Source organism: Mustelus asterias, chromosome 10 (assembly GCF_964213995.1).
Source record: "Mustelus asterias chromosome 10, sMusAst1.hap1.1, whole genome shotgun sequence".
NCBI classification, from domain to species: Eukaryota; Metazoa; Chordata; class Chondrichthyes; order Carcharhiniformes; family Triakidae; genus Mustelus; species Mustelus asterias.
The window spans coordinates 65,386,250-65,410,622 of record NC_135810.1 but is presented as its reverse complement, the minus strand read 5'-3'; positions in this window follow the sequence as shown (position 1 = coordinate 65,410,622).

Genomic DNA, 24,373 nt, shown 5'->3' with positions numbered 1-24,373 from the left:
GCTGTTCTCTTTATATATTAACGATCTAGATGACGGGACTGGGAGCATTCTGGCCAAGTTTGCCGATGATACAAAGATAGGTGGAGGGGCAGGTAGTATTGAGGAGGTGGGGAGGCTGCAGAAAGATTTAGACAGTTTAGGAGAGTGGTCCAAGAAGTGGCTGATGAAATTCAACGTGGGCAAGTGCGAGGTCGTACACTTTGGAAAAAAGAATAGAGGCATGGACTATTTTCTAAACGGTGACAAAATTCATAATGCTAAAGTGCAAAGGGACTTGGGAGTCCTAGTCCAGGATTCTCTAAAGGTAAACTTGCAGGTTGAGTCCGTAATTAAGAAAGCAAATGTAATGTTGTCATTTATCTCAAGAGGCTTGGAATACAAAAGCAGGGATGTACTTCTGAGGCTTTATAAAGCACTGGTTAGGCCCCATTTGGAGTACTGTGAGCAATTTTGGGCCCCACACCTCAGGAAGGACATACTGGCACTGGAGCGGGTCCAGCGGAGATTCACACGGATGATCCCAGGAATGGTAGGCCTGACATACGATGAACGTCTGAGGATCGTGGGATTATATTCATTGGAGTTTAGGAGGTTGAGGGGAGATCTGATAGAAACTTACAAGATAATGAGCGGCTTAGATAGGATGGACGTAGGGAAGTTGTTTCCATTAACAGGGGAGACTAGGACGCGGGGGCACAGCCTTAGAATAAAAGGGAGTCACTTTAGAACAGAGATGAGGAGAAATTTCTTCAGCCAGAGAGTGGTGGGTCTGTGGAATTCATTGCCACAGAGGGCTGTGGAGGCCGAGACGTTGAGCGTCTTCAAGACAGAAATTGATAAATTCTTGATTTCTCGAGGAATTAAGGGCTATGGGGAGAGAGCGGGTAAATGGAGTTGAAATCAACCATGATTGAATGGTGGAGTGGACTCGATGGGCCGAATGGCCTTACTTCCGCTCCTATGTCTTATGGTCTTATGGTCTTATGGTCTTAACATGACTCCAAATGGTAACAGTTCATTTTTGGTACTAAAGAGGTTGATTGGCAGTAATGAACAATTATCGCATTGTTATAGACCTTATTATCTGTGGTGCATTTAAATCGTGTCCATCAGGCGAACAAAGCAACTTCATGACATACAATGTATGTCAAAGGAGCCACAGGCAGTGAAATGTCAGTTTTGTGAACTTACAGCTGAGCAATGCAACTCAAATAAGAACTATTGATGTTTCATTTACCCGTGTTTCTCCTTATCGCTTAGAGTTCCTGTACCATGTATGCATAAATAACTGAGCTCCAGAACAATTCACCGATATTTTGACAGTAAAATCTGATCCATTAAGTTAGTGCAAGAAAAATGTCTAAATATTTAAAAGGTAATTCGTTTTCAGTCGGTTGAGGAACTGTTTCTTTAGGGAATCGCTTTGCTGTCTTTCTTGAGTCTTTTTTAATTACTCTGATCTAAATTCTACAGTTGTGTTCAATATTTGGGAATTATTTATAGATTAACATGGGAAAGTAAAGGCCAGATTAAGCTTCAATGCAAATTGTTGTCTGCCAGGTATTATCAATTTTTCACTGAGGCGCTTTGATGCTCAATCCTTATTCTTTGAGTATCTTGCCAGCAGTTCAGTGTAAACAGCTCATGGCTCTACATTCAAATGCAAGATATTATGTGAATAGCAATTAACAATACCAAAGCCACTTATGCAATCTCCCCAATCGTTAAGTCATTACATTCAGTGTGTGGCTTTACACTGAGCAATCCAGATTAGGAAGGCCATGTTACACTGAGCCATCCTGTTATAGAATCATAGAAACCCTACTGTACAGAAAGAGGCCATTCGGCCCATCGAGTCTGTTGTGGGCTTTGATGCCAGCATATCAATTGATCATACCTTTACCCTTCAAGTAACCGGACCAAGTCATGGAGTTCTCTTAAACAGTTGTTTTAATCAAGCGATATAGCTCAGACTCTGTTAATTCATAGGTCACAGTCGATAACTAGCCAGAGTGCAGGCAATTATAGTTTCAAATTTGATTACAAGTACTTAGCATATACCAATCACATTTTAGGAGTTAACTCTATCCACTCAGAGTTATTAAGATTAAGGTTACATCATTCAGGTATTAAAACCAATCACAATCACCTTACACTTGCTTAATTATAATATCCAATCGGCATGAAGACTTAATCCATCATTGTTTTTAAAGTTATAATGGTCCCAGCTTGTGCCTGTATCTGTATATCACTCTCTTTTTCTAGTTCCAGATGTCTGATTTAATGAATTATCTCAGACTAATGGCCTTGGTGCTTATCTGTGAAGGCTTTTGTAAGAAGACTTTTTATTTTCATTGCACCATAGTGATTTTTAAACGTGTGTGATTATTAACCCTTTCCCACCCAAATTCAATATCGTTGAAACAAGGGGAGAAAGAATTTCACCATCTAGCTTTCTGCTGATCACTATCCAGAACATGCCGAGTGGCGCAGTGTTATTCATTGTTTGATAATGTGCTGCCACATAGTTAACAATCATATATATACACGATGGCCACTTAGACTAACCATCACTGGGAGCCATTGCTGTGGGAATTATAACTGATCAAAAGTTAACACCTTCAGGAGAGGAAACGAGCAGAGTAAACAAACACAAAAAGAAATAAAAAGACTCGGGTCTTTTGACAAAGGGTCTTCTTGACTCGAAACGTCAGCTCTTTTCTCTCCTTACAGATGCTGCCAGCTCTGCTGAGATTTTCCAGCATTTTCTCTTTTGGGAATAAAAAGACTCATTTATCTTGATGTTTGACTTTGTTATTTTTGATTTGACAGGCAAAGGTGAATTTTTGAGGGAGAGGAGCTTAATGTTATCTAAAATCTGTGGCAGTACTAATGAACAGTATATTAAACAGCTTTTGCGAATAAAGTTCGACATTTTGAAAATATCTGCGAATCCCTCACCCAAGCATTTCCTCACAACAGTGAAAATCCCATTGTTTTACCTGGTGTGGCTTTGGGTGGAATTTTCCCAACTTTGTCCCTGGCCAATCGATGGGACTATTTGTGGATCGGGAATCCGTTGACAACTGCAGAGGGCCTTGCTGAGCCTCTGTTGCTCCTACATGTTGAGAGAGCTGACCCTCAACTGTAGGCTAGAGGCCGGAATTTTCCAGCCATTCACGCTCCACTGTCGCTGCAAACAAGGATGAAGAATTTGGTACTCAGCCAAATCTCCATTCACTGCAGCGGGACCAGAGAATCCCGCCGATGTGAACAGCAGGAAAATTCCTCATTTCCTTCCTGCTGGATCTCACAGTTCATCATACTTTCCCTGTGATGGGGCATGTGGCTGAGGAAAAGGCAGCTGGAATTGCTGTTTCTAGTTTTGCTGCTGCCGAAATTGTTGCTTCTTCTCTTGTTCTTCATCAGAGGTGCAAGGTAGAGCAGCAGAACCTGCACAGCTCCCATGTCCTGGTGAAGACTAGCAGCTGGGAGATGAGAGAAGTGCTAAACTGGGTGAAGTACCTCACAACAACTTGTCAGTCACCTTTCAAACAGTGAAAATGCCCTCTGATATAGTGCTTTGAGCAGCATTCTGCCCATAACCACAGCTAGAACTCTTCAGTGGATCTGATCAAAGTCCTCACAGATTGTCAGTTAAACTGAAGAAGCTGTGCACTGTGCACTGACTTTGGTGACTGGAGTGTGTTGCTGACAGGTCAGGGAACAATTGCCTTCATTGTTAAATACAGAACGGAGAGCGAAAACAAGTTTTAAACTGGCTTTGTAGGGCGGCATGGTGGCACAGTTGTTAGCACTGCTGCCTCACAGCGCCAGAGACCTGGGTTTGATTCCCAGCTTGGGTCCCTATGTGGAGTTTGCACATTCTCCCCGTGTCTGCGTGGGTTTCTTCCGGGTGCTCCAGTTTCCACCCACAGTCCAAAGATGTGAGGGTTAGGCAGATTGGCCATGCTAAATTGCCCCTTTTTTGGGGGACGAGCGAGGGTAATTGCATGGAGTTATGGGGATAGAGCCTGGGTAGGATTGTGCAGACTTGATGAGCTGAATGACCTCCTTCTGCACTGTAGGATTCTATGATTCTTAAGTATTTTCATTGCTTTCCCAAAAGATCCAAATTGGTTCCACACTTCCCTTGGAAGAGGGCAGGAAGGTGACAGGATCTTGACCTGGTGTCACTTTTAGGGGATATAACTTTCCAAACCCAGCTGTCTTTGCCTGGGAAAATTCCACCTTAGCATTCAGAGACCTGGGTGTAAAAGTAACCTTTATACTTGTGAGTCTGTCCAAGAGGAAGTATGGCAGCTAAGTACACCGATCAGGACAGATCAGTCTCTCAATAACACACCTAAAAAATTTAAAAAGAAAATAGTCTCAGAACAATAAAGTACATTGATTATAGATGGGCTGTTCGCATTATCTGCATATGCTGTATGTTACTTTATAGGGTTTTGGGCCAACAGTCCAGTGATCTTAATACTAACAGAATTACTCTGCAAAGTTCATGAATATGCCAAAGCTTCCCAGTGTAGAAGAGGACGGGACCTCTCCCACCATATTTACTCTTACTGGATGGACCTGTTCAGGAGATGCTTTAGAAGGCATCTTCGCTGCAGAGCCCATGGTTGGGTATTGAAACTGAAACATCACAAGAGATCAGGCACTCCAGAGAAGCCATCTATAGCTCAGTTAGTTGCACTCTTTCCTCGTAGTCAGAAAGTTGTAAGTTCAAGTCCCCCTCCTGAGCATTGAGTGTAAAGATCCATTCTGAAGAGTAATATTGAGTGAGTGCTGCACTGTTGAAGGTGGTGTCTCACATTTGAGTTATTAAACTTAGGTCCTGCCAGTTATCTTAGGTGTACATGGAAGATTCCATTTTGTGGAGGAGTTACTCACATTTATTCAAATCAGCATCACTAAAATGAAAAGCAGATTATCTTGCTTTATCTTTCCATGCAAGTGCAGGAGATGCATTGCCTGGCCATTTTAGTTCTTCCCTTTTCACCATCAAAGATCCCTTCCCAATGAAACAATAATTTACTTGTACATTTTTCAATTTAGTGTTCGCTGCTCACAATGTGGTTTCCATTGGAGATACCAAATGCAGACCGGGTGACCATTTTGTGGAACACCTTAGTTCAATTCACAAGAATGATCGTGAGCTTCCTGTTACTTGCCATTTCAACTCTCCACCATGCCCCCACTAACCTTTCTGACCTTGTCCTGCTGCAATGTTCCATTGAAATTCAATGCAAGCTCGAGGAACACCACCCCATCTTTTGATTCGGCACTCTACAGGCTTCTGGACACGGCACTGTGTTCAACAAATTTAGATCGTAAGAGATCAGGAACTCTTGAGAAACCAGCTAAAGCTCAGCTGGTAGCACTCTTTCCTCTGTGTCAGAAGGGTGTGGGTTCAAATCCCACTCCAGAGCATTGAGTGCAACGATTCATTCTGACATTGAGTGAGTGCTGCACTGATAAAGTGGCCTCCCTTTCCTTTTGTAGCTTCATTTTTGTTCCTCATTTCTTTATTTTTTCACCTCTTATTTGGCCGGCTGTCATGCAGCCATTCACACCTCATCTGGACACTATTTTTCATTCTTTATTTTACACATCACCAGTGTCTTCGCCTTTTCGCCACCAGCAAACCTTTTGTTATTTAATCTCTCTGTCCTCTACCCAATCAGAGACCATCCAGATCATTGGGTATATTTAAGACAGAGATAGAAAAGCTCTTGATTGGTAAGGGGACCAAGGGTTACGGAGAAAAGGCAGGAGAATGGGGTTGATAAACTTACCAGCATAATTGAATGGCGGAGCAGACTTGATGGGCTGAATGGCCTAATTCTGCTCCTATATCTTATGCTGTTTTGATTTTCCTCCTACTTCCCATCTTTTACTTGCTAAAAACCTATTATATTTCTAACTTTCCTCCTTAGATGAAAGGTCATCAACCTGAAACATTGGCTCTGTTTCTCTCCACAGATGCTGCCTGATCTGATGAGTATTATGCACAGGAGGGGGTTAATTTCAATAGCACTAGTTTCTCCTCTCACCACCCATCTGTAAACAGAAAGGTGTTTTTTAATTTGCTTCTGCCTTTACAGTGGTGGTGTATTACCCTCGGTTTTGGTGTGATCCAATTGTCCACTAATAACCTGACAGCAAACTCAGAGATAGGATGAACTTAATGGGTTATTTTATGTGAACAGACTCAAGTCATGGGAAGTGGGTAGCAATGTGCTTACTGTGCACTCATACAATAAAAAAGAGATAGGGAAAATAAATATTTACAAGGCTGAGACCACGGACAAAAGATTTATTGTTTCACTCGGGTTCAAGAGTCCAGAAGCAAAGTGCAATGAGGTATTCCTTCATGGAAATCTGTGAGCTGAAAGCCAATGCTGGTTAATTCATTTTTCTGATGTGTTGATTTCACACAATGAGATAGGTGTACAGAGATGAATTAGTCTTGTAGGTGATTGTATAGAAGTTCCAGCAGAAACAAGTGTAGATGAAAGCCAAGTATTAAATCTGGCAGAGCTATTTTTCTGTGATATTACTATTTAGATGGTCAAATGGCAGACCGAGATTTTACAATATAGCAAGGCAATATTACTGATTACACAAGTTTTCGGTCCATGGCACATGCCTCCCACATCTCCAGATTGTCTTTGACAAGGGATGGGTATCCCTCATCTAGGTCCCTGAGATGGTTAAACGCCTCATGAAGATTTGAAAAGGTTGGGCCCTTTGTCCTATCAATGAGTAGACATCAGTTGGCCACGCTACATTATGAAATGCAGATGGTCTTTGTATAGTTCTCTTGGAATTAGAACATAAGAACTAGGAGCAGGAGTACGCAATTCAGCTGCTGAGCCTGCTGTGCCATTGAACACAATCATAGCTGATCTCATCTAATGTCCTTCAGGGAAGGAAATCTGCCATCCTGACCTGGTCTGGCCTACTTGTGACTCCAGAGCCACAGCAATGTGGTTGACTCTCAACTACCATCGGGCAATTAGGGATAGGCAATAAATGCTGGTCAGCCAGTGACACAAATGAATGAATAAAAAAAAATCTCAGACTCAACTCCACTTTCCTGCCAGTTCTCCATAACCCTTCAACCCATTACTAATTACAAATCTGTCCAACTCCTCCTTAAATTACTCAATGTCCTGACATCCACCGCACTCTGGGGTAGTGAATTCCACAGATTCACGACCCTTTGAGAGACGTAGCTTCTCCTCAAGTCTGTTTTAAATCCGTTACATCTTGCCAACCAGAAAGAGACCCATTTATCTCGACTCTCTGCCTCTATCAGTTAGCCAGTCTTCTATCCAAGCCAATAAATTACCTCCAACCCCATGTGATGTTGCCTTGTGTATTAATCTTCTGTGTGGCACCTTATCAAATGCCTTCCTGAAATCCAGATATACTACACCTACAGAATCCCCATTATCCACTTGGCTTGTTACATCTTCGATGAACTCTAGCAAATTAATCAAACATGATTAACCTTTCATGGCACAGTGGTTAGCACTGCTGCCTCACAGCATCAGGGACCCGGGTTCAATTCTGGTCTCGGGTCACTGTCTGTGTGGAGTTTGCACGTTCTCCCTGTCTCTGTGTGGGTTTCCTCCCACACTCCAAAGATGTGGGGGTTAGGTTGATGGGCCGTGGTAAATTGCCCCTTAGTGTCGGGGGATTAGCAAGGTAAATACATGGGGTTACAGGGATAGGGTCTGGGTGCAATTATGGTCGATGCAGACTTGATGGTCCAAATGACCTCCTTCTGCATTGTAGGGATTCAATGATTCTATGAAAACTCTGATGGATTGTGTTTTGATTTTCCAATGTCCTGTTATTACTTCTTTACTAATGGATTCTAACAATTTCCCAGCAACAGATGTTAAACTAACTGGTCTATAGTTTCCTACTTTCTCTCTCCCTCCCTTTTGAATAAGGAGATTTCATAACATTTCTCTAATCCACTGGAACCTTTCCTGCATCCAGGGAATTTCGAAATATTATAATTGATGAATCCACTATCTCCACTGCCACTTCCTTTAATACCCTAGGGTGTAGGCCATCAGGCCCTGGGGACTTGTCTGCTTTCAATCCCAATAGCTTGTTCTGTACTGTTTCCCTATTGATGATGATTGTTGTAAGTTCCCCGCTTTCTATTACCTCTACATTACCTGTTACTAATCGGATGGTACTAGTGTTCTCCGCCATTTCCCCCACTTTTAACTCCTCAGTCTCCAAGCGACCAACATTCACTTTAGGGTATGTCCTAGGCCCAATCATCTGCAACTGTTTCATCAATCACCTCTGTTCCATCAAAACGTCAGAAGTAGGGATGTTTGCTGATGATTGCACAATAGTCAGAACCATTCGTGACTCATCAGATATTAAAGCAGTTCATGTCCAAATGCAACAAGACCTGGACAATATTCAGGCTTGGGCTGACAAATGGCAAGTAATATTTATGCCACACAAGTGTCAGGCAATGACCATCTCCAACAAAAGAGATTCTAACCACCCCCCCTTGACTTTCAATGGCTTTACCATCACAGAATCCCCCACTATTAACATCCTGGGGGCTACCACTGTCCAGAAACTGAGCTGGACAATCCATATAAATACTGTGGCTACAAGAGCAGTTCAGAGGCTCGGGATCTTGCAGTGAGCAACTCACCTCTTGACTCCCCAAAGCCTGTCTGCAATTACAAGACACAAGTCAGGAGCATGATGGAATACTTTTGCTTGGATGCATGCAACTCAAGAAGCTTGACACCATCCAGGGCAAAGAAACCTGTTGATTGGAATCCCATCCACAAACATTCAGCATTCATGGCCTAGCCAGCAAAGCTCCCTCTTTGAATGAATAAATAAATTGTCTTGGTACCCCATTTGATCCCAACATCAGAATCTCAAAACCCACAGGAAAACACTGCTCTTTGAGACTCTTGACCAAGATCATGTCCTTGTTGATGGTTGTAGGTGCAGACACATGATGATTCTTTTAGAACTAAGTTCAGGCAAGGTCTGGACGCTGATTGATTCTGTTTCTGAAATCCAAAAGGCATTGAAATGATATCAAGTAGCACTAAGGATTGCGAAAAGCTGCCAAGAAAACATGGAAGTAGAGCACTAATCCTAATTTTTATTATTCATGGATTCAATTGTTTAATTTTATTAACTGTAAACTCCATCAGAAACAAGCATACCCACCCCTGTATTGTTGTGGAGAAGTTACAAAGGTGTTTTTTCTAAAGAAGCCTTAGAATATTGATATTGTCCTTGGGATTAAATACCATGTAAACATTGTATGAGTCTTGCTAAGTAGATCCGACCGATAACATTTGGTTAGATTTATACATTAAACCATTACAATTGAACCTGCTATGTTATCAGTGAAGCCAACTACTCAATGAAACCTCTATTTTCAAACAGCAGCGACTTCTTTTGAGGAAAGGATGTGTAACAGCGGGTATGTTTCAATTTCACGCTCCTTTCTCCTGATTTTAGGAGCAGTTAACATTAACGGCAATGCCCTCACACAGAGAACATCTATTTTTCACATTATTACTTGAGTAAGTAAAGTGCAGTAATGCACTCGTAAATGTAACTTTTCTCTCTTCACAAATTATGTTGCAGGAATCAATGGGGTGCAGCCAGAACTAGATAATAAAACACTTTGACATAAGTATAGTGCAGAAGTCCATGTACTATCATCTTAAAATTTACAAATCTGCAGGAAACACTATGGGTTATGAGCGACACCAGTGCTATTATGTAACTATGGCCTGGATTACATTAACACTGCTAGCCAAATAAAGGCAGCTGATTATTAACCCTTTTTTTTTACATACAGGTTGTGGACTACATCGGCACTCCTACATATCTGTGAGTTGTAGATTACATTAACCCTGCTATAGATTTATGAGCTGCAATAACCTTACTATATCTTGATGCGCTGTGCACAACAGGAATCCTGGTATATTTGATGGGCTTTGTATTACTGTCATTCTGTTATATATTTATGGGCAGGGCTACAGAATTCCTGTTAGAGCTTTCTGGGCTATGGTTACAGTGCTCACTTAGCAATATATAGAATTACATAGGATATTCAGCGCAGAAACAGGCCATTCAGCCCGACAAGCCCATGCTGATGTGTATGCTGCACTTGAGCTTCCTCCCATCTTTCCTCATCTAATTCTATCAAAATAACCCTCTACTTCCTTCTCCATCAAATGCTTATTTAGCTACCCCTTAAATGCTCATGTTTTCTTCTTCATCTTAATGTATGTCTCTTTTTTCACCCAGGGAACACTGGATTTGTTTGTCTTTTCCCCTTTGAGGGAATATACCTTGACCATGCCCGAACTGTTTTTTAAAGGTAGCTCACTGTTCAGTCATGGTTTTGCTGCCAACCTTTGATTCCAATTTACCTGGGTTGGATCCATTTATACCCCATTGAAGTTGGCTTTCCCCCAGATAATTATTCTTACTCTGATTTCTTCCTTGTCCTTTTCCATAGCCCAACCCAAATCTTACAATACAAAGAACACTATACCTGAAATGTGCCCCTTGTGCTGACATTAGGTCCACTTTGCCCACCTCATTACCAAGAACCAGGTTTGGCAAGCTTTTTTTCCTATTGGACTGGAAACATACTCCTGAACACAATCCAGGAACGTTTGGCCCTCTCTGCCCTTTACACTATTACTGTCCCAGTCTATATTTGGTTAATTAAAATGCCCCATTGTAATTAATTTAGAATTCTTCCACCTTTCTGTAATTTCCTTGCAAATTTGTTTCTCTACACCTTTATCATGCGTTGGTGGTTTAGAGACTACACTGAGTAACATAGTCATTCCTTTTTGTTCCCTAGCTCGCGTCAAGTAGATTCTGTCCTCGACGCCTCTGGGACATCCTCTCTCTCCAGCACTGCAATATTCTCCTTAAATTGATATCAAATCACCTCTGCTCCAACTCGTGCCTATCTTTCCTGAAAACATTATATCTAGAAATCATAGAAACCCTACAGTACAGAAGAGGCCATTCGGCCCATCGAGTCTGCACCGACCACAATCCCACCCAGACCCTACCCCCATATCCCTACATATTTTACCCACTAATCCCTCTAATCTACACATCCCAGGACACTAAGGGCAATTTTAGCATGGCCAATCAACCTAACCCGCACATCTTTGGACTGTGGGAGGAAACCGGAGCACCCGGAGGAAACCCACGCAGTCACGAGGAGAATGTGCAAACTCCACACAGACAGTGACCCAAGCCGGGAATCGAACCCAGGTCCCTGGAGCTGTGAAGCAGCAGTGCTAACCACTGTGCTACCGTGCCGCCCAATATTTAACACTGTCCAGCCCTTCTTTGAGCTTGGTCTCCGTTATAGCCACAACATCATATTTCCACGTGGCTGCAAATCACTAATCTTATTTACCACAGTCCATGCATTCAAATACATGAACTGTAATCCTAATTTAGATTTATCATTTTCCTCCTTACTATCTTTCTCTCCCAATATCCTATGCGCCTCAGCATTCCTCTTTGTTTTACCCCTTGATTCCCACACCCCTGCAAAGTTAGGTTAAACCTTCTCCGGTAGCACTAGCAAGTTGTCCCAAAGCTAACTGGTCATAGCTCTGTTTCGGTGGAACCTGATAGGCCTGTACATCTTCCCCAAAACCCATAGATTGAGCTTCTGCAATGGTGACATTTGCTGCGGTTTACCAGGACATAGAGCATCCCAGAGTTAACCATGTAGGACAGGATATGCACTCGAGAGATTGGTGATGCCCTGCCATTCCGTTATATATTATATGATAAAGTTTACTTGTTAAAGTAAAGACTCTTACTCCCCTTCTACTGACATCACTTAAATATAGTGAAGTTAACAGAATAATTTGTTGAACTCTTTTTTGAGTTAATTTCCAAGCTTTGAAACAAAGAAACAATGCTTACCAGCCAACCAGCTTATAACCTTCATGTGTACTGCTTGTATTTTTCTCATATTTTCAGACCCAATCACGCCCAGGTTTGGTGCTGCTACTGAGTATCTCCAGGTAAGTGATGGGGCCTAAGTCTAGCCCTCAATTTCTCTCTTCCCCTGTACTGCCAATGAATTTGAGGTCTCTTGTTGAGTACCTCCAGGTAAATGATGGGTCCCAGGCCTAGGCCTCAATCCTGCCCCAGAGGGATCCTATTCTGCTGCTCACCTTTCGAAAGCTTGCAGCACACTTAATCCCCTCCCCATTTTTTCCAGGTCTGCTGCTGCTGAGTCTTGATCTCCAGAACCAGAATTTCTTATTAGCCCAAAATTATAATTAATTCCTTTACAAATTCTTAAATGACCTTTCCAAACTATTTTAGAAGCAATTACAGATTCCCTAAACATTTTAAAGTGATGATAACTTTTCCTTAAATTTGCTGCTTGCTGGTCAAAGACTGAATGCCAAGTAGTTCTGATTGGTTAGATGGAGTCTACTGGCATGTCTATTGTGGCCCTGCGACCTCAGCACTAAAAGCAATGAATGCAGTTGAACTTATTAATTAAACCAGGTGAGGTTTGGTCTCTGGGCAATTCAAGTCCTCCTAGCACTTTCATTGGCATCAAATCAATAGGCAGTTATGATAGATCTGGCTTATTCTTAAGGTAAGCACCCTTTCCAATGCTTTAATAGTTAGAGGGCACATTGTTTCTCCAAAGAGGCGGGTAGATATGAAGGTGATTGACAACAGTGAGGGTCAACCATAAAGGCCCAACTGCAGTACAGCACCACAACAGACAGCTAGGCAACCAATGCGATCCAAAAATCAAGCCGCATGTTCAGCCAATGTCTCAATAGGGTCACCAACTCTGACTCAACATATACTTGGTAATGTCATAACATGACCTCGCACCTTTAACTGCCCCTCCTGCAAACTCCTGTCACTGGTTCTGCAGAATGCCAATCATTACAGAGACCCACCTTCCCAAGACTTTTCAATGTGTCCCAGATTTGACTTTGGGAAATCTGTTCATTCTAAAGGCTGTCACACTGTGTAGTCAGTGAAAAATTGGTGAGACCAGCAGGGTAGCACAGTGGTTAGCACTGCTGCATCACAGCGCCAGGGACGGGTTCGATTCTCGGCTCGGGTCACAGTCTAGCGGAGTCTGCATGTTCTCCCCATGTCTGCATGTGTTTCCTCCGGGTGCTCCGGTTTCCTCCCACAGTCTAAAGACGTGCTGGTTAGGTGCATTGGCCATGCTAAATTCTCCCTCAGTGTACCCGAACAGGCGCCAGAGTGTGGCGACTAGGGGATTTTCATAGTAACTTCATTACAGTGTTAATGTAAGCCTACTTATGACAATAATAAATAAACTTAAACAATGTAATGATCATATGCAGATATTTCAAATTTATGACTAACAACTGTGCAAGCTCTGAAGGTGGTAGTTTTGAGTATGTTATTTAACAAGGTATTTGAAATGCATGGCAAGTGCATCAATCTTAATTCCTGTGGAAAGGTATCTTGACATAACTAGGTTTGCAGTGCGGCCCTGAAGCATTGAGAACAAGAAAGCTTTTACTGAAACACCTTGTTAAACTGCTGCAATTGTTTCTTTCAGGGAAATAAATCTATTATTGTGCCTTTGTTCATTAGTTACCAAGAAAAACTCATTAATTCCAAAGAAAATGTATGGAACACTGAATGAATAATATGCACGCTGCTCTTAATGCTTTGATTGTTAATGATCGCAGAAGTGTATAAGCCACTCTTACAAGATGTGATGGTATAATGACTAATTTTCCTGTCAGGTGTGAGAGAAAAACAGCAACTATCGTTACACATGGAAAACATTAAGAAAATGGAATGTAAAATGAAGACAGTATACGTCCTCTGCATGGTTCTCAGAAGATAAACAATTCCTTTTATTCTAGGAACATCTTCCCAGAGCTATTTAAATACTAATGGGCTCAGCAATGTCTGCCAGTCAGCATAGATATCCAAACAAACAAAGGTGCTGCATTACGTCTGAGTGAATTTGGGGTTACATTTACATTGACGAGTTTGTTTCAGAACAGACTTTTCTCCCATTAGAAGAATGATGAAATGAACCCACAAGTTACAGCTCTATGGTTTTGTGTGATAATTGATTGACAATAAGGAACAACGGAAGTATTGGAACTCGCTGCTGTTTTCAGACAGAAATAATTTTCACAGCTCCTGAGGCCAGTGCATCTAATTGCTGTAGGTTATAAAAACCAATATTAGCACATTAAGTACTTGGCGCGTATTATAGAATCAATGTGAAAAACAGATTTAAAATTATTTTCATTTCTGGTCATTTATCCCCATTTACTATTTATTTCTTGAAATATCTTGGACACATCTCTCTGTCACTGAATGGCAAGTGGACACCTTGCTGCCAGATTATCCTCCATGCTGCCCTTAGTAATCTGAAAACCTTTCAGTAAGGAGATAAGCTCCTTATGTTTGTCAACTCCCTATGTAGCATGTCCCAGAGATAAGAAAATAAGCAGAATAATAGAAGGAACATTTAAATCCAAAATGTTAACTCTGTCTCCGTCTCCACAGATGCTGCCAGACCTGCTGAGTTGATCCAGCATTTTCTGTTTTTATTTCAGATTTCAAGCATCTGCAGTCTTTTGCTTTTAGGCAAATGATCTTTAAGTTCCAGGATGTTCCTAGTACACAGCATCACTTTGAACTCATTTTCAAAACTATATATTTTTAACTATTAGCTATTTCATTCATTTCTTTGACAGGAACTCATTTTTTCATTAAAATGTCAAGTCTTATTTGAAGCATTTTTAGCTGAATTGAATTATTTTAAAAACTTTATAGGCCAAACTTCTAGTTATAAGGAATTATTGGATACAATAGACCATCTGCTCTGCAGGCTAAAGATTATTTACGGTATGCAGTATGTAATGCCTTAGAATGAAGCTCGTGATTCTCCGTATGGTATCCTTGGTCTCAGGCAGACTGTTGGAAGAAGGTGTCAAATTCCGAAGAAGGACTTAATTTCCTAAAACAGAGTCAAAATCAGGGGGCAAGGTACCCAAAGCTGCGTGTTTGTGACTTCTCGTAATTTACATAAACACATTCACTGACAGTGTTGAAAAATGTGTGTGGAGAAAATAACTCACTGAACTATATAATGCAATTTTGATCCAATCGAAAGAAACTTAGTCACACGACTGACAATTCTGTGTAAATATCTAACAGCAATTAGCAGTTATTACTGTGTATGTATTGGCATTGTTGAAATACTGTGTTACAATAACTGGTGACCAGGGATGAACAACAGTAGAGGTTTGTTGTTAATACTGAGCAGATCTCACATGCTGTGTGCCCAGAGGAGGACTCCATGCTCCTGACATGTGACCGTTTTTAGACCTGCGTTGTCCCAGCATCCACGTGACCACCCGGTCCACATCTTCCCCATTTAAGTTGGGACAACCAGTTGTACTGTGGTGTAGAAGAACATTTGCATTGTGTAAACTATTTACAACATACACAGTTGAACAGGGCTGACCACACCTAACTATTTACATTGTGCAAGACACTGATTGGGCTACTGCAGCTGGTGCAGAGCTCAGCACACCTTCTTTCTCCCCAACCCTTTTAAACACAAAGTCCGTTTGTGGACTGGTTCATCACATAGTCCATGAGCTTTGTATTTGGTTGACTCAGTGACCCTGATTGTGTGATTGTGCCAGTTGGCAGTACGTGAGATGCTCTCGGGTTGGTGCCTTCAGTGTGAATGGCATCAAGTGTCCATACAGTGTACCTCAAAGCTGCAGGTCTTGCTGCATTGGCTTCTGGGGAGGCCTCCATTTCCATTGTTTTGGGGGGCCCTGGATTACAGTCGGGATGCGTGAGATACTGTGGTGATTGATGGTGCTGGTTCAGATACCTGCAGTGGGTGATGCAGGTTTTGTACGTAATGAGTACCGTCAAAGGCAACCCCATAGTTGTTTGGCTGTGGAGTATGGCTGTGTAACATCACCAGTTTGTTATGGCCATGTGTGGTCTGGATCCTGACTGTCTGACCAGGTTCTAAAGGGCAGAGTGTGTGAGTATTTCAATCGTAATACTTCTTTTCCCTTCATTGCTACTTCATTGCGGCCTTTAGTAATCTGAAAACATTTCAGTAAGGAAATATGGGCACCACTCACATTGGTTTCAACTTGTGGTTGTAAGAGGGACTTAAGCAATGGGAATCATGAACTTGGTGGGTGTTCTCTGGAGTTGCGAGACCAGGAGAGCCCTGGACTGCTAATGGGATCCTGCTGTGTGCCAGTGCCACCCTCCTCAGCCTGTGGGGCTGGAGCTGAAGTGGCCACAGGAAGAGGGTATTTGGATGGGCGGGACACCCTAAGACCACTGTGGTGGACCTCAGTTGTGCCTTTGTCCTATATGGACCACCGTTGTGTGTGTTTGTCATACCTGGACACATCCCCTCTCAGTTTGATTCCTCCCCTCGGCACCTAGTATAAAGGTGGCTGTCTCCTCCCCCTTGTTCAGTCCAGGTTGGTTATTTGTTGGGATGTGCTCCTGATTCTGTTGTGAATAAAAGCCTACACTTGTATTGGCACACCGGTAGTCTTTCGCCTTATTGATAGCGCATCAATTTTATTCACAACAGTTGACCAGCATGGAGCAGTTTCTAAAACCCAACAAGTTAGCATTAGACCCTCAAGAGGTTGGAGCCTCTGATAAATTTGATCATTGGTTGGACTGCTTCGAAGCATTCGTCGACACCGCTACGGCTATCGACACCGACGACGCTAAACTCCACGTGCTCCGCGCCCGGGTAAGCGAAGCTGTCTACGGTATCTTCCGGGACGCTGCTACATACGCGGACGCTATCGAACTCCTAAAAGGGCAGTTCCGAAAGAGCCCTAACGTGGTCTACGCCAGACATCTCCTAACTATCCGCAAGCAGCAGCCAGGAGAATCGTGCGCCCAATTTCTGCGCGCCCTGCTGGTCCTAGCTCGAGCTTGTGACTGTAAGGCTCAGAACGCGGAGGACCTGATCCGCGACGCCTACGTTGCGGGCATTGAGTCTACATACATTCGGCAGCGCCTGCTTGAACAAGATGGCCTGGATCTCCAAAGAACAGCCACGGTGGCTGAAACGCTAGAAGCGGCCTCTCACAATCTCGGGTCCTACCCTGCATCCCGTTCTATCGACGGCTCCACCGCGACGGCTGTTCCGGCAGGGCCCAAATGTTACTTTTGTGGCCTATCCAAGCACCCTCGGTGTTGCTGCCCGGCGAAGGACGCGATTTGCTCCGGATGCGGTAAGCTAGGCCACTTTGTTAAAGGCTGCCAGGCGAAGCCGCTTCCAAAGCCTCGTGGCACCACGTGTGTTCCGCGGGCGCAGCCATCTTTAATGCAGGCGGCGGCTGCGCGCGAATCGCCATCTTTAATGCGGTTACCGGAAGTGCGGGAATCACCATCTTTGATGCGGTCACCGGAAGCGCGGGAATCGCCATCTTTGAGACTGGCATCAAGACGCGCCGAGCAGGAAGCTTCATCCGTGACGTCATCAGATGGGGACGAAGATGGATTCTTCTTAGGTTCGACGGTGGCATCGATTTGCCTGGACCAGTCGCAGCCTCATCAACTCTCCAAGTCAATAATGGAGATCAAGGTAAATGATCATGCAGAAAACTGCCTGTTCGACTGTGGGAGCACAGAAAGTTTTATACACCCTCGCACAGTGCGTCAATATGCCCTTCCCATGCGACCCTGGAGCCAGACCATCTCCATGGCCTCGAATTCCCACTCAGTGGAGGTCCTCGGGTGCTGTTGGGTGACGCTGACGGTACAGGGCACAGTCTACGAGCGTTTTCGGCTCCTCGTGCTGCCGCGACTCTGTGCAGCTGTACTGCTGGGGTTAGATTTCCTCACCCATCATAGGAGCGTCACCCTGCAGTACGATGGCCCTTATCCCCCGCTCTCCGTCTCAAGGCGCCGTCACTGTAGCGCCCCTCGCGCACCACCTGCAGTCTCTCGACCCTCAAGATCACCCCCCCCCCCCACTTATTTGATAACCTCACCCCGGATTGTAGGCCTATAGCCAACAAAAGTAGGCGCTATAGTGCGGATGACCGGGCCTTCATTCGGTCCGAGGTACAATGTTTGCTCCGGGAAGGGATTATCCAGGCCAGCACCAGCCCCTGGAGGGCGCAAGTGGTCGTAGTTAAATCGGGGGAGAAACACCGCATGGTGATTGACTACAGCCAGACCATAAACAGGTATACCCAACTGGATGCGTACCCTCTTCCCCGTATCGCGGACATAGTCATCCGCATCGCGCACTATAGGGTTTTCTCTACGATTGATTAAAGATCGGCTTGCCACCAGCTCCCTATTCGCTCGGAGGATCGCCCATATACTGCCTTTGAGACGGATGGCCGCCTCTACCAGTTCCTCCGAGTCCCCTTTGGTGTCACCAATGGGGTCTCAGTCTTCCAGCGGGCCATGGATCAAATGGTAGACCAGCACGGGCTACGGGCCACTTTCCCGTATCTGGATAACGTCACCATCTGCGGCCATGACCTGCAGGACCATAATGCCAACCTACAAAAATTCCTTCGTACGGCCACTCTCCTGAACCTCACATATAATGAGGCGAAGTGTGTTTTCCGGACACGCCGCCTCGCCATCCTTGGGTACGTGATAGAAAATGGTGTCCTTGGCCCCGACCCAGCCCGTGTGCGTCCCCTTATGCAGCTTCCCCTCCCTACCACCCTCAAAGCACTGAGGAGATGCCTGGGCTTCTTCTCCTACTATGACCAGTGGGTTCCCCGTTACGCGGATAAAGCCTGTCCGCTTCTAAAATCGACCTCTTTTCCCCTGGCGGAGGAGGCCCGTCGGGCCTTCGACGACATCAAAGCGGACATTGCGAAGGCTGCGATGTATGCTGTGGACGAATCCATCCCATTCCAAGTGGAAAGTGATGCATCTGACTTTGCCCTAGCTGCCACCCTTAACCAGAGGGGCCGTCCGGTGGCCTTCTTTTCCCGGACCTTACAAGGCCCTGAGATTCGACACTCCTCGGTCGAGAAGGAGGCCCAGGCCATCGTGGAAGCCGTCCGGCACTGGCGCCATTATCTCGCGGGCCAACGATTCACCTTAATTACGGACCAGGGGTCCGTTGCCTTCCTGTTTAACACCAGGCAAAAGGGCAAGATTAAGAATGACAAAATCTTGCGGTGGAGGATTGAGCTCTCCACCTACAGATATGACATCATGTACCGACCTGGGAAGCTCAATGAGCCCCCAGATGCCCTGTCCCGGGGATCATGTGCCAGCGCCCCACTGGACCAGCTACAGTCCCTCCATAACGATCTCTGTCACCCGGGTGTCACCAGATTTTTCCACTTTGTCAAGTCTCATTGATCCACTGGAGCAAGCTGAGAGGGGTGATTGAAAAGCAGCAGTGGTGGTAAGAGATTAATTGGATTAATTGAATTGTTTATTTATTTAATTAGTCAGCTAGTGTGTGTATTTTTTTGGCCTTTACTTTAACAGCAGTTTTTCAAGTTTAAAGTGAAAACTAGAAGTGGGCAGCAAAGGAGTCTGGGAAGGGTTTTTATTTTAACTTTAAAAGTCAGTTACCTGGGTGGTTCCCCCTCAGTAGTAGTTTTTTTTTTCTCTCGGGCCCCTAGCCCTATAAATTGGTGCAGAGGAGATACCCGATCCTCTACACTGGTAGAGGATCCCACCCTTCCATCCTCCTCTAACCTAATTATAAGTGTGGGGAAGTTTTTTGTTTTCTTTTTTTCTTGCTGGTAATGGCTTCAGGGATGGCAGTTCAGGCAGTATGCTGCATCTCCTGTGGGATGTATGTGGTGAGGAAATCCAGTAGTGTTTCAGGAGATTTTAGTTGTAAGAAGTGCATTAGATTGCAGCTTCTGGAGGAGCGTGTAAAGGAGCTGGAGGGGGAGGTAGAGGAACTCCGCATAATTCGGGAGGCGGAGGTGGAAGTTGATAGGAGTTATAGAGAAATAGTAACTCCTAGAAATGAGGCTTGGGTCAATGCCAGGAGGAGGGGTAAGAAGCAATCGGGAAGACAATCCCCTGGGGCGGTTCCCCTCCATAATAGGTTTTCGGTGCTGGAGGCTACAGTTGAGGAGGAATCAACTGAGCATAGAGAGCAGATCTCTGGGGGTGAGCCGAGTGAGAAAGCTCAGGTGGTTAGGGGCTGTAAAAGACTGGGCCTTGTGATTGGGGACTCCACAATTAAGGGGACAGATAGGAGGGTCGGAACTAAAGGTAGGGACTCAGGGTTGGTGTGTTGCCTACCAGGGGCTGGGGTCCGGGATGTGTCTGACAGGGTATTCAGGACTCTTAGGGGGGAGGGAGATAAACCACAAGTTATTGTACATGTGGGGACACACGACATAGGGAGGATAGGGGAAGGGGATATTAGGCAGGGATTTATGGAGTTGGGGTGGAAACTAAAGGCCAAGACTGACAGAGTGGTTATCTCTGGACTCTTGCCTGTACCACGGGATAGTTTAGAGAGGAATAGGGAGAGGGAAGGTTTGAATTCATGGCTGAGGGGATGGTGCAGGAGGGAGGGGTTCAGGTACTTAAGCAATTGGGGCTCGTACTGGGGAAGGTGTGACCTCTATGAGAAGGATGGTCTACACCTTAATCAGAAGGGGACCAATATCCTGGGGGGTAAATTTGCTAAGGCCATGCAGGGAGGTTTAAACTGATTCGGGGGGGGGGAGGGATCCTGAGTAGTGGGGCTGAAAGTGAGGGATGCATGGATGGGGACTGCAATGCACGGCATTGCAGAGGTGGGGTGGAGCAGGGTTTGAAATGTGTATACTTCAATGCCAGGAGTATTCGCAATAAAGTGGGTGAACTTGCAGCGTGGATCAGTACCTGGGACTTCGATGTTGTGGCTATTTCAGAGACATGGATAGAGCAGGGGCAGGAATGGATGCTGCAGGTCCCGGGGTTCAAATGTTTTAGTCGAAGTAGGGAAGGAGGTAGAAGAGGGGGAGGGGTAGCATTATTGGTCAGAGATTGTATCACAGTGTCAGAGAGGAGGTTTGATGAGGACTTATCTGTTGAGGTAGTATGGGCGGAGATTAGAAATAGGAGAGGAGAGGTCACCCTGTTGGGAGTCTTTTATAGACCTCCTAAAAGTTCTAGAGAGGTTGAGGAAAGGATTGCGGAGTCAATCCTGCTTAGGAGTGAAAGTAATAGGGCAATTGTTATGGGGGATTTTAACTTGACTAATATTGACTGGAATTGTTATAGCTCTAGCTCGTTAGAGGGGTCAGTTTTTGTTCAAAGCGTGCAGGAAGGTTTTTTGACTCAGTATGTAGACAGGCCAACTAGAGGTGAGGCTATATTGGATCTGGTGCTGGGAAATGAGCCAGACCAGGTGCTAGACTTGGAAGTTGGTGTGCATTTTGGTGATAGTGACCACAATTCGGTTACGTTCACCTTAGTGATGGAAAGGGATAGGCATGAACCTCGGGCCAGTGGTTTTAGCTGGGGGAAGGGTAATTATGAGGCTATTAGGAGAGAATTAGGAAACATAGGTTGGACTAGGAGATTACAGGGACTGGGAACGTCCGACATGTGGAGTTTTTTCAAGGAGCAGCTACTGCGAGTCTGTGATAGGTATGTCCCTGTCAGGCAAGGAGGAATTGGTAGGGCTAGGGAACCGTGGTGCACCAAAAAAGTTTCTTTGTTGGTTAAAAAGAAAAAGGAGGCTTATGTTCGGATGAGACGTGAGCACTCGGGTAGTGCACTAGAAAGCTTTAGATTGGCTAAGAGGGAGTTGAAGAGCGAGCTTAGAAGGGCTAAAAGGGGACATGAGAAGACTTTGGCGGATAGGGTTAAAGAGAATCCTAAGGCGTTCTATAGGTATGTCAAGAACAGAAGGTTGGTTAGGGCAAGTTTAGGGCCAGTTATAGATGGCAGAGGGAAGTTATGTGTGGAACCGGAGGAGATTGGTGAAGCATTGAACCAATATTTCTCTTCGGTGTTCACGCAAGGGGACATGAATATAGCTGAGGAGGACACTGGGTTGCAAGGGAGTAGAATAGACAGTATTACAGTTGATAAGGAGGATGTGCAGGATATTCTGGAGGGTCTGAAAATAGATAAATCCCCTGGTCCGGATGGGATTTATCCAAGGATTCTCTGGGAGGCAAGAGAAGTGATTGCAGAGCCTCTGGCTCTGATCTTCAGGTCGTCGTTGGCCTCTGGTATAGTACCAGAAGATTGGAGGTTAGCGAATGTTGTCCCATTGTTTAAGAAGGGGAACAGAGACTTCCCCGGGAATTATAGACCGGTGAGTCTCACTTCTGTTGTCGGCAAGATGTTGGAAAAAATTATAAGGGATAGGATTTATAGTTATTTGGAGAGTAATGAATTGATAGGTGATAGTCAGCATGGTTTTGTGGCAGGTAGGTCGTGCCTTACTAACCTTATTGAGTTTTTTGAGAAAGTGACCAAGGAGGTGGATGGGGGCAAGGCAGTGGACGTGGTATATATGGATTTTAGTAAGGCGTTTGATAAGGTTCACCATGGTAGGCTTCTGCAGAAAATGCAGATGTATGGGATTGGGGGTGATCTAGGAAATTGGATCAGGAATTGGCTAGCGGATAGGAAACAGAGGGTGGTGGTTGATAGTAAATATTCATCATGGAGTGCGGTTACAAGTGGTGTACCTCAGGGATCTGTTTTGGGGCCACTGCTGTTTGTAATATTTATTAATGATCTGGATGAGGGTATAGTTGGGTGGATTAGCAAATTTGCTGATGACACCAAAGTCGGTGGTGTGGTAGACAGTGAGGAAGGGTGTCGTAGTTTGCAGGAAGACTTAGACAGGTTGCAAAGTTGGGCCGAGAGGTGGCGGATGGAGTTTAATGCGGAGAAGTGTGAGGTAATTCACTTTGGTAGGAATAACAGATGTGTTGAGTATCGGGCTAACGGGAGGACTTTGAATAGTGTGGAGGAGCAGAGGGATCTAGGTGTATGTGTGCATAGATCCCTGAAAGTTGGGAATCAAGTAGATAAGGTTGTTAAGAAGGCATATGGTGTCTTGGCGTTTATTGGTAGGGGGATTGAATTTAGGAGTCGTAGCGTTATGTTGCAACTGTACACAACTCTGGTGCGGCCGCACTTGGAGTACTGTGTGCAGTTCTGGTCCCCACATTACAGGAAGGATGTGGAGGCTTTGGAGAGGGTGCAGAGGAGGTTTACCAGGATGTTGCCTGGTATGGAGGGGAGATCCTATGAGGAGAGGCTGAGGGATTTGGGATTGTTTTCGCTGGAAAGGCGGCGGCTAAGAGGGGATCTTATTGAAACATATAAGATGATTAGAGGTTTAGATAGGGTGGATAGTGATAGCCTTTTTCCTCTGATGGAGAAATCCAGCACGAGGGGGCATGGCTTTAAATTGAGGGGGGGTAGTTATAGAACCGATGTCAGGGGTAGGTTCTTTACCCAGAGGGTGGTGAGGGATTGGAATGCCCTGCCAGCATCAGTAGTAAATGCGCCTAGTTTGGGGGCGTTTAAGAGATCCGTAGATAGGTTCATGGACGAAAAGAAATTGGTTTAGGTTGGAGGGTCACAGTTTTTTTTTTAACTGGTCGGTGCAACATCGTGGGCCGAAGGGCCTGTTCTGCGCTGTAATGTTCTATGTTCTATGTTCTATGTTCTATGTTCTATAACCTGCCCTACTCCCTCGAGGAAGTCCGGACGATTACCAGGCAATGCAGGGTCTGCGCAGAGTGCAAACCGCAGTTCTACCGGCCAGGTAGGGCGCACCTTGTAAAGGCCACTCGTGCGTTTGAGCGCCTTAGCATTGATTTTAAAGGCCCCCTCCCCTCCTCTAACCGCAATGTTTATTTCCTGAATATCATTGATGAATACTCACGTTTCCCTTTTGCCTTCCCCTGCTCGGACATGACCACGGCTACAGTCATTCGGACCCTGAACATGCTCTTCACCCTGTTCGGCTTCCCAGCCTATGTTCATAGCGATCGTGGGTCCTCTTTCATGAGTGACGAGCTGAGGCAGTACCTGCTCGCCAAAGGCGTTGCCTTCAGCCGCACCACTAGCTATAACCCCAGGGGTAATGGTCAAGTAGAGCGGGAGAATGCAACCATCTGGAAGGCCGTTCTATTAGCGTTACAGTCTAGGGGCCTTCCAGTCAGCCATTGGCAAGACGTCCTCCCGGACGCATTACATTCCATTAGGTCACTCTTGTGTACAGCGACCAATACGACCCCTCACGAGCGGATGTTTTCGTTTCCCAGGA